Below are 9,723 nucleotides of genomic sequence, written 5' to 3'. Positions count from 1 at the left end.
AGTCTTAAGAGACTACTCAAGAGACCAGCAAAAATTGGTTGCCTAGCATTGGTTGTTTTAGTTAGAGGTCAAATAAAATTTCATTAGAAAATTTAGGGATGTTTTCAAGTGTCACTATAGGCAGGAAGTTTTCTGCTGGAAATGGGGTCCTGGGTACAAATGTTATTATATTCTATTAAGGGGTCTAGGTGTGAAAGAGGGCTTTAATAGGAAGACTTCCAGTGGGAATTTTCTGACTGTTCTTGACAAACAATTTATCTCTTGATAGAATCATAGAATGGTTTGGGTTGGAAAGGACCTTTAAAGGTCATCTAGTTCAACCCCACTGCAATGAGCAGGGGCATCTACAATAGATCAGGTTGCTCAGAGCCCCATCCAACCTGACCTTGAATGTTTCCAGGGATGAGGCATCTACCACATCTCTGGGCAACTTGTTCCAATGTTTCACCACCCTTGTCATGAAAAAATTTTTCCTTGTATCTAGTCTGAATCTACCTTCTTTTAGTTTAAAACCATTACCCCTTGTCTTATCACAACAGACCCTGCTAAAAAGTCTGTCCCCATCTTTCTTATAAGCCCTTTTTAAGTATTGAAAGATTGGAGCTTTCTCTTCTCCAGGCTTAACAACTACAACTCTCTCAGCCTTTCTTCAGAGGAGAGGTGCTCCCCGATGATCTTCATGGTCCCCCTCTGGACCTGCTCTCACAGATCCATGTCTTTCCTGTGCTGAGGACTCCAGAGCTGGACACAGTACTCTAGGTGGAGTCTCACCAAAGCAGAGTCGAGAAGCAAAATCACCTCCCTCAACCTGCTGACGACGTTTCTTTTGATGCAGCCCAGGATACAGTTGACTTTCTGGGCTGAGAGCGCACATTGCTGGCTCATGTCCAGCTTTTGAAACACCAGTACCCTCAAGTCCTTCTCTGCTCTCAATTCCTTCATCTCCCAGCCTGTAGTGATACCAGGGGTTGCCCTAACCCATGTGCAGGACCTTCCAATTGGCCTTGTACAACCTCATGAGGTTCACATGGGCCTACTTCTCAAGTTGTCCAGGTCCTTCTGAATAACATCCTGTTCCTCAGGCATGTCAACTACACCACTCAGCTTGGTGTCGGTCTGCAAATTTTCTAAGGTGGACTCCATTATGGAATTATAGAATCATAGAATAGCCTGGGTTGGAAGGGACTTCAAAGAACATCTAATTCCAAATCCCGTGCCATGGGCGGGGACACACTCTACTAGACTAGGTTGCCCAAAGCCCCATCCAACCTGGCCTTGAACACTTCCAGGGAGGGGGCATCCACAGCTTCTCTGGGCAACCTGTGCCAGTGCCTCACCACCCTCACAGTGAAGAATTTCTCCCTAATATCTAATCCAAACCTAATCTCCTTAAGCTTAGGGCCATTGCTCCTTGTACTATCACTACACACCTTTGTAAACAGTTCTCCTTCAGCTTTTTTGCAGGCCCTGTTTAGGGACTGGAAGGCTGCTATAAGGTCTCCCTGGAGCCTTCTCTTCTCCAGGCTGAATAATGGCAACTTTCTCAGCCTGTCTTCACAGGAGAGGTGCTCCAGCCCTCTGATCATATTAGTGGCAGTCCTCTAGACTTGCTCAAACAGCTCCATGTATTTCTTGTACTGCGGATCCCAGAGCTGGACACGGTACTCCAGGTGAGGTCGAACCAAAACGGAGTAGAGGGGGAGAATCATCTCTCTCAATCTGCTGGTCATGCTTCTTTTGATGCAGCCACAGATGCAGTTGGGTTTCTGGGCTGCAAGTGCACACTGCCAGCTCATGTTGAGCCTCTTGTCCACCAATACCCCCAAGGCCTTCTCCTCAGGGCTGCTCTCAATTCATTTTCTGGCCAGGCTGTTTTTGTGCTTGGTATTGCACTGACCCACATGCAGGACCTTGCACTTCAACTTGCTCAACTTCATGAGGTTCGCACAGGCCCACCTCTCCAGCCTGTCAAGGTCCTGCTGGATGGCATCCCTTCCCTGCAGCGTGTCGACCAAACCACACGGCTTGGTGTTGTTGGCAAACTTGCTGAGGGTGCACTCAATCCAACTAAGTCCCACAAAAGATGCTAAATAATACTGGTGCCAATAGCAAACCCTGAGGAAGACCACACTTCACTGATCTACACTTGGACACTGAGCGATTGACCACAACCCTTTGACTGTGACCGTCCAGCCAATTCCTTATTCACAGTCAAATCCATGTCTCTCCAGTTTAGAGACAAGGATGTCATGCGGGACAGTGTCAAATGCCTTGCACAAGTCCGGGTAGATGATGTTAGTTGCTCTTCTACACCAAGGCTGTAACCCCATCGTAGAAGGCCACCAAATTTGTCAGGCACGATTTGCCCTTAGTGAAGCCGTGTTAGCTACCACCAATCACCACCTTATTTTCCACGTGCCTTAGCATAGTGTGTTGGTTTTGCGTGGCAAGGTTTTGATAGCGGGGGGGGGCGACAGGGGTGGCTTCTGTGAGAAGCTGCTAGACCAAAAAAAGACTGTGGTGGGTTGACCCTGGCTGAGGGCCAGGTGTCCACCAGAGCCGCTCTATCACTCCCCTCCTTCATTGGACAGGGGAGAAAAGGTACAATGAAAGAAAACTTCCGGGTTGAGATAAGGACAGGGAGAGATCATTCTCTAATTATCATCATGAGCAAAACAGACCGAAATTAGAGAGGGAATTCATCTTATTTATTACTAAGCAAAACAGAGTAGAGGAATGAGAAATAAAACCAAATCTTAAAAACACCTCCCCCCACCCCTCCCATCTTCCCAGGCTCAACTTCACTCCCGGCTTCAACCTCCGCCCCCCCCAGCGGCACAGGGGAACGGGGAGTGGGGGTTACGGTCAGTTCATCACGCGGTGTTTCTGCCGCTTCTTCATCCTCAGGGGGAGGACTCATCGTTCCCCTGCTCCAGCGTGGGGTCCCTCTCACGGGAGACAGTCCTTCACGGCCTTCTCCAACGTGAGTCTCCTCCACGGGGTGCAGAACTTCAGGAGCAAACTGCTCCAGCGTGGGTCTCCCACAGGGTCACAAGTCCTGCCAGCAAACCTGCTCTGGCGTGGGCTCCTCTCTCCACGGGTCCACAGGTCCTGCCAGGAGCTTGCTCCAGCACGGGCTTCCCACGGGGTCACAGCCTCCTTCAGGTGTCTCCACCTGCTCCGGCATGGGGTCCTCCACGGGCTGCAGGTGGAATCGCTACACCCCCTCATCCTCCCTCCATGGGCTGCAGGGGGACAGCCTGCATCACCATGGTCTTCACCACGGGCTGCAGGGGAATCTTGCTCCGGCGCCTGGAGCACCTCCTCCCCCTCCTTCTGCACTGACCTTGGTGTCTGCAGATGTTCTTACATCTTCTCACTCCTCTCTCTGGCTGCAAAAAGTGCTCTCTAACTGTTTTTCTCTTTCTTAAATATGTTATCACAGAGGCGCTGATTGGCTCGGCGTTGGCCAGCAGCGGGTCTGTCTTGGAGCCGGCTGGCATTGGCTCTATCAGACACAGGGGAAGCTTCTAGCAGCTTCTCACAAAAGCCACCACTGTAGCCCCCCCGCTACCAAAACCTTGCCACACAAAACCAACACACATAGTTTCCAGGAGGATCTGCTCCATGATCTGTCTAGGCAGAGGAGTGAGACTCACCAGCCTGCCACGACTTCTCAAATATGAGGGAGAGCAGCTTAGCAACTTCACCTGCCAGTTCCCTCAGGACCCGCGGATGCATCTCATCGGGTCCCATGGACTCGTGCACCTTCAGGTTCCTTAGATGGTCTTGACCCGATCTTCTCCTACAGTGGGTGGTTCTTCATTCTCCCAGTCCTTGCCTTTGCCTTCTGCGGCTTGGGCAATGTGGCTCGAGCACTTGCCAGTGAAGACTGAGGCAAAAAAGAACTGAGCGCCTCAGCCTTCCCCAGATATACTCAGCACTGCTGAAGCCACATCTGGAGTCTTATGTCCAGTTCTGGGCTCCTGCAGAGAGTCCAACGAAGGGCCACATAGATGATGAGGGGACTGGATCATCTCTCTTATGAGGGAAGGCTGAGAGGGACTGTTCAGCCTGGAGAAAAGCAGGCTCAGGGGGATCTCATTAATGCATATAAGTACCTGAAGGGAGAATGCAAAGACAACAAAGCCAGGCTCTCTTCAGAGGTGCCCAGTGACAGGGCCAGAGGCAATGGGTGCAGACTGAAACACAGGAGGTGCCCTCTGACCATCAGGAAACACTTTTTTTTTACAGTGAGAGTGACTGAGCCCGGGCACAGGTTGCCCAGAGGGGTTGCAGAGTCTCCCACCTTGGAGATGTTCAAAAGCCGCCTGGACACAGTCCTGAGCAACCACTCTGGGAGGCCCTGCTTGCGCAGGGACATTGGACTGGATGACCTGCAGAGGTCCCTTCCAACCTCCAACAATCTGATTCTGAGCTTACTGCCCTCCTATTGCAGACAGTTGAGCAGATGCTTTTCTTCCAAGCCTTTTGACAGAGTCTTCCATGGAAAATGAAGCTCGCACCATTGTGGTCTCGTTTCCCTGCCAAGAGAGGACAGTGGCAGTGGAACTCTTGGGCAGCACCCCATCAACTTCTCCCAGCCTGACCTGTGAACTTGCTTGATGGCGATGTAATTGTCCACCTTAACTTGCCTTTTCCCCACATTAAAGTCAAAGGCAAACGCGGAAAGCAACATGGAAAGAGGGCGGAAGTGCCCCCCGAGCTTTCCCCGCAAAGCTGCACCCGTGGGAGTGAGGTTCCATGGGTTTTCAGGCCTCTTATACTTAGCAGAGTAGCAGGGCTGACAGTGGAACCATTGGCTTTAGGCTTCAGAGTTTACATCAGTCTGAGATGAATGGGTGTAGCTCAATAACCTTGCGTACTTGCTGTTGAGGATGTAGAGCTGAACTGGGCAAATGTCCCCGATACAGAGACAGACGCACTCACTCACTCACTCTCTCTCTGTTGGTGTGTACAGCACTCAGCTGGGAGCTATGTTTTGGCGTTTCAGGGTGGGGGAACGGTGGCTCTTCAAGGCAAGCAGAAGGCAGAAGGGAGAGGCGTAGGGCTGTGCCTGGCAGCACACAGGGGCATGGGGAAGCTGAGCCAGGATCCCTCCCCGTCCCCGGTGGTCAGGCTGCTCAGGCCTCCTCACACACCTCAGACAGCCCTCACGGGTCCCAGACAAGGCTGCACCCCATGTGCACCCCACCCCCACTAGGCCCTGGCCCCAGAGCCAAGCTGCCGTCTGAAAGGAATGGGTCAGTGCTTTGGGGATCATGACCCCCAAATGCTGCCAGGCTCTGATGACTCCTTCCTGGGGCGAGATGGCGGGGTGGGGGGCGTGGGAATGGGGCACCCCTCGTGGCAAAGGATTTTGTTAAGGAACTTAGGCAAGGAAAGGCTACGGGAGCGTCATCTCCTTTTGCTCGGTGAGGAAACATCCCTGTGGTGGAAAGAAAGCTGAAAGCCTGAGGAAGGCCTCAGCCTGAAGTAGGCCTCGGCCTGAGGAAGGCAGGAGCTGGCAACTTTGCGAGGGCCTCTGAAACAGCGTTGCTGTCCACCAGACTAACAGGCGCATCCCTCTGGTCTGTTTCTCCATTTTCCTCTACATTTTTTATTGAGGAACGGTCTCCACCTTCGTCTGGCCAATGCCGTTCTTTCCCATGATCTTCCCATACACCTGCACTCGATAAAGGCAGGTGTATGCTGGTTTTCCCCAGTTGCTCTGTATGACAAGTTTCAAAGCACGAAGGCTCTGGGGATCCCGTTCTGCAAAGAAAGCATAGCAAAAAGCAGTGTCACTCCTGGGGCGTCAAAAGTGACAGAAGGCTCCGCGTGTCTTCCTCTGCCAGCCTGGCCCCTGCTCTGGGACTAGCTCCTGCCCTGGCTGAGGCGGCGGCCTCTCCCTCCTTCCCTTCTCCCACCCAGGCGGCAAAGGACCCCTGTGCCCCTGCGGAGCAAACACCTGGCCTCAGAGAGCGCGGTGGGCAGCTGTGGAAACCTGAGGCTCGCTGGTGCTGGGCAAATGGGGTCTGGGGAAGTCCTGCTGCCAGGACAAGGTGCCAGGCATCCTCCCTGCCACCACCTGCCTGGATGCCAGGTAGCTCTGGGCACCCAGATGGCTGTGGGGCCAGCACAGCCTTTGTTCTGCTTTTGCCACTCTGCCAGATGCCACTCTTCCTCCCAATCCCGCCAATGTTTCTCTTGGCCAGGGTCAGGCCAAGCGACTTTCTGGCAAGCTGGCATTTCTGCCCTGGCCTCTCGCCCACACGCGCTCACTGTACCTGCAGAGGGAAGGTCTGCGTCGGCTCTTTGTGTACAGCATACGTGAACGTCCCAAGCAGAGTTTCGTCCCTGCCTTCCTCATCCAGTCCCTTGGGAATAAAGCACAGGGGAGCACGTCAGGCTCGATGTGAGCACGAAACGTCCACGCCAGATCCAGGCCCGTGATCCCCACCCAGCTTGGGCAGCTCCAGCACAGTCTGGGGCAGGATGCAGCGGGGCTGAGTTTCCTCCCTGTGTGGTGCTCAAGGGCCCGGACGTTCTGCGCCCAAAGGTGCTAAGCAAGTCTTAGGAGGGGTGGCACCACCCACAGGACCCTTGAAATGTCCCCTCAGGGAACTGCAGTACTTGGGAGCACGCGAATCTCAGCAGATGCGCAGAGGGCAGCAAGTCCCCGTTACTGCTTTTCCCCGCGCCTAGGTCCCAGCCACCAGCGCCCAGCAGAGACTTACAAAGACAGCGAAATCTCGGGGAGCGCTACTGACACTGGCCAGCGGAGAAGCAATCTTTGACGTGTGCTGTACAGTGATGGTCACTGGTCGTATTTGTTCGGGCAACCGGATTAGCACCTGGCTCTGAGAGCCTTGGAAAGGCCAGCAGTATCCCGGGGTAGTATCCGGCTGAAAGCAGAGGGCAAGAGCAATGAACGTGAGGCCGTGGTGGGGCCCGCTGCACTCGACTGTGGGCTGTGCTTTTGCTCCAAATGAATGGCGTGTTGGGAAGCGGACAGAAGCGCCCATCCGTCTTCCCGGCCCAGGAACGAGGAAAATAGCCAGCCAGTGGGAAACATCTGATGTCCTGCACCTGAGTCAAGGCTTTAAAGAAACCTCTCTTTTTTGCCCAACAGCTCTGCAGCCTGCCCCCACCCTCCGCCGCCCCATCGGGAGAGGGACAATCGCAGCTGTGGCAGGGAAATGGGGTCCCTAAGGAGAAGCTCCTTCACCCGGCAGTGACCAAGGATGGTGGGCAGGAAGCTCGGCTCAGCTCAGTCGCTTCCGAGGGCAACTGCTGTTTTGTAGGGAGCCCAACCCTGTATGAAAGACTTCAGGTGTCAGGCACGAGACCAGTGCCGTGGCCTTGAGCAATAGAGGAGACAGCCCAGGGCTTGGCCCCATATTTAGAAGAGGCAAGAGAAGCGGCACTGACAGTTTCTGCTACTGTACCTGCACAAAGGTATCCAGAAGGGGTGGAGCACACAGGAGCCAAAAGACCCTGCAGAGCATTGCAGAGCTGCTGGACAATCTCTGCAGCTCAATGGCAGCCCCTGAAGGGAGAAGAGAGCAGCTGACTGCAAGAGGCCCCAGGCTCCCAGGAGCCGGTGGCTGCAGGTGACTTCTAAGGCTGCCTGCCAGCCCTGCACACAGCACCGCACCCTCGGAGGTGCCCCGGGAAAAGGAGGGGATCCCTGTGCCCGGTGACAGCATTTCTCTCCCAGCCACACAAAGAGAAGGTCTGCAGGTGCTGGGAGCCAGCAAGTACCCGTGGGAAGGGCAGCAGAGCCCAGCCAAGGCCCCGCTGCGTGGACAGCAAGGGACAACCCGGCCACTCGTTTTCGTTCCCCAGGAAGGCTCTGTGGGGCGGGAGAGGGCAGAAATGCTGTCAGGGGCTTGGCCGGCGCTCCAGCGAGGGGTCTGACGGCAGGGCTGGGGTAAGCCCAAGGGAGCCACAGCCGTGCTCTTGTGCCCCGTGGTTTCACCCCATGTCCCTCTGCCTCGGAGAGCAGTCTGCTGCGCGGCCTCCTTTTGGGAGTGCTAAGCAGAAGCCCAGTGCGGTGACAGCCCTGCCTGCCTGTGTCTGTCCATACCTGCACTTTGCAGAGCCCAGTCGGACATCTGTGTGATTGCGGACATCGCCTCTTTCATTTGCCGAACTTCCTGGGAAAGACACAAGGCAACAGAGGCAACATGTCAGACCTGGCCAGGAGAAGGGGCTTTGCAGCAGGGAAGCTCAACCAGCAGCCCCTGGCAAGGGACGGGTGTGTGGGCTGAGCAGGAAAAGCCCACCAAGTGGCCCAGAAAGTGCCTTGTGCGAGCGCATGCTCGTCCCAGCCCTCCTTCCCAAAGTGCAGGATCACCTTCATCATAGTGCTGATCTCCACAGTCAGGCTTGCCACCTGGTGTCTCAGCCGTTGCACCTCTTGAGATTGTTTCGCCACCAGAGTAAGGCTGTTCCTGCAGTCACCAGGAAAGCAGATCTTGTCAGAGAGCTGTCCAGCCCCTCCTGGAGCCTCCAAGCTCTGGAGGAGTGGAGACAGAGCTGCTCAAGCCTCCTTTCCTTTCCCCGGTCTGCAAACGCTCCCCTTCCCCTCCAGGTTTAGCAAAAGGCCCAGGCAGGAGCAAAAGGCACAAGCCCCGGGCACTGTGCAAGTGAGTTCAGATAGTAGGGGCTCATCTGCCGCTACCCCGCCAAATGTGCTGCAGGTCAGGAGAGAGGAGAGGGCTCTTACCACATGGCCCTCAGGTCGGCTGCAGGCTGTCCCAGCAGCACCTAAAAGAGAAAGGCTCTCCTTTGGAGTCCCGGAGCTGCCGGGGCTTTCCAGAGCTGGTGGCCCTAGGAAAGCACGGCAGAAGCTGCCACTGACTCTCTGGGTCGCTGCCTAGAACTGGAGCGACTGGGTGATTTACCCACTCATCTCCAGCCGTGCTCCTTTGTGGCACCTTCCTGTCCCACAACAGCAGTCACTGACCTGTGGCACATCCTTTGTCCAAAGCATCCACAGCGTCACTATCGTCCCAGAGCAAGCACCAGCTGTAATTCACATCACCAAGAGTTATTGGGGTTTCTAATGATCCCTGTAGGCATGCGGTCTCCTCCCACATCAGGGTTGCAAGAGGTTGGCTGAGGACACGGGGAAGGATGCAGAGAGTGGTTGCAGCTCCAAGCAGAGACCCTCTCCCCGGGCCTCAGGACTTTGCACTGCCCTGGTTTCTGGGTGTGCTTGGCACCCCAGAGCTACACCCCATTTCCCCTCCCTGCTGCGGCCAGCACCACCACCAGACTCCACGGGCTGTGCACTCATTTTCTCTGTTGGCTCTGGGCCGGGGTGGACTCTGCATATAGTGAGCATCTCGGGAGCTCCCTGAGCTGCAGGGATGGGAGGCTGGAAGGGCCCACCAGCACCTCTCCCTCCTGCCGAAGCTGGCACTCCGTGCCTCCGTGCCGCCGCTGGCAGTGGGCCAATACTCACCGAGAGCACCTAGGCTCATCAAGAAGAGGACTGTGAAGAGGCTCGTCTTTTTTGAGCTGATGGTCTCTTTCTTGAAAAAGAAGGAGTCCCGGTGTTAACAGTGCTCAGGGGCAGAGCCCTGCGCGTGGGGGGTTTCTCTTACAAGCTGAGGAGCAGCAAGTTTTGAGGAGCCTGGGTCTCCTAGTGGGGAGCACCACCAGCCTCCCCCTGCTTGCCCTGACCCACCGGCAACCCCTCGTCTGGGACAT

The sequence above is a fragment of the Balearica regulorum genome, chromosome Z (assembly GCF_011004875.1).
Source record: "Balearica regulorum gibbericeps isolate bBalReg1 chromosome Z, bBalReg1.pri, whole genome shotgun sequence".
Taxonomy (NCBI): Eukaryota; Metazoa; Chordata; class Aves; order Gruiformes; family Gruidae; genus Balearica; species Balearica regulorum.
This window is presented reverse-complemented; position numbering follows the sequence as displayed.